Raw genomic sequence first — 1452 nt, 5'->3', positions numbered from 1 at the left:
TTGTTGTTGTTGCTTTTTACAGTGTAAAGTAATCATCAAGTTTTGTAAGTGAATAGCGGAACAATGTCTTTTATTGATTTATTGGTTATTTACTGATGTTGCTCGAGAGCGGATATTTGCCTCAAGTGGTAGTTGGATTAATCGTCTGTCTTGTTCGATACACTCCACAGTGAAAGCATTCACCTTAAACTTGTTTCTCAAATAATCAATGCCATTTAGAGACTGTTAGAATTAATGAAGACTTCTCCACCCCTTCTTGCTTGCTATTTTTTTTTCTTTTTTAAAAATCATTTTGAAAGAACACTGAGCACAGTTTTATAAGTCTTTTAAATTTGTAACATGAATTTTCACGTTTTTAAGGTTTGGGGGGCTGTTTTATTTGAGGTCTGTTCCCTAGTTATTCTTGCATATGGATGCAGGAAAATAAAAAAGTGTTGACATAGGTGGGACAATCCTTCAAATCAAATAGTTGTGAGTTTTCTAAAAGATTGAAATCTTTTAGAAATTTCAGAATCTTCCACTATATGGATGTCCCAAAAATTTAGTTTTAAAACTGATGGTCATCTCAAGTTTTTCAAATCGTGGTTATACTCATAATTCTGCAACAAATGTTAGAGTGTGTCTCAGTTTTGAGTGTGTGTATCTCAAGGATCCCCATCAGAAGCTGCCAGATCAGGAAGCTGGTCTCTCAGGATGTCTCCTGCTTAGGTTTCTTCTAGCAGAGCATCAGAATAAGGGGCCCTTCCAGACTGAGGAGGAAGTGTTACTTGCCAGTTTGCCGCCATAGCGTGATATTTGTCTAAATGATGTCAAGGAATAAGAAACTTTTCTTAGTATGAATACACTTTCTGGTAGAAAATTTGATCCTTTGAAGAGAGCTGGAGTTCCATGCAGCCACTTATGCTAATAGAATGAGCACCTGCTACGTAGCCATGGCCGAGTGGTTAAGGCGATGGACTAGAAATCCATTGGGCTTTCCCCGCGCAGGTTCGAATCCTACCGACTACGGCACCTTTCCCTATTGAGACAGCCAGTTGGGGAAGAATGCTGTTGCCTTACAGAGAGAAACTGGATTGTTCTCCAACCTGGCTCTTTATGGTTGCCGCTGAAAGGCTCCACGAAGCAACCGGATTATGCCCCAAACAGCGTGGGGTCTTCCTATTACTATTATTATCTTTAGGTAATTACTACTATTATTTTTAAGTAATTCTCCCTAGAAGAGCCAAGGCTTTGGTGAGGCCTTCCTGCTTCCTGCAATCAAAACCTTGCTTACAAAACAGATTTTCCTAAAGAAAAAACTTGATAGGAGCATTTCCGTGTCCAAAGAATCGCACCCTTATCAGGGCTCTTCTCTAATCATGTACGTCTTTGTTCACGTACAAAAGGAAACTCCACGAAATCTTGGATCAAATACAAATGAAAGCCAAGACTCATAGCTAGGTCACCAAGTCG

At 39.4% G+C, this 1452-nt stretch overlaps 1 non-coding gene across 1 annotated transcript; it reads left to right on the top strand.

Moving 5' to 3' along the window:
• Positions 1-926: 926 nt before the first annotated feature.
• TRNAS-AGA (transfer RNA serine (anticodon AGA)) lies at positions 927-1008 on the top strand. The gene has a single exon. It is a non-coding gene; the product is annotated as a tRNA-Ser (tRNA).
• The last annotated feature ends 444 nt before the right edge of the window (positions 1009-1452 follow it).

Source organism: Delphinapterus leucas, chromosome 10 (genome assembly GCF_059928025.1).
Source record: "Delphinapterus leucas isolate spDelLeu-1000000601 "Yukka" chromosome 10, BTC_Dleu_Yukka2, whole genome shotgun sequence".
NCBI classification, from domain to species: Eukaryota; Metazoa; Chordata; class Mammalia; order Artiodactyla; family Monodontidae; genus Delphinapterus; species Delphinapterus leucas.
Note: the sequence above shows the minus strand (reverse complement) of the source record. Positions and strands in the feature narration are given on the sequence as shown.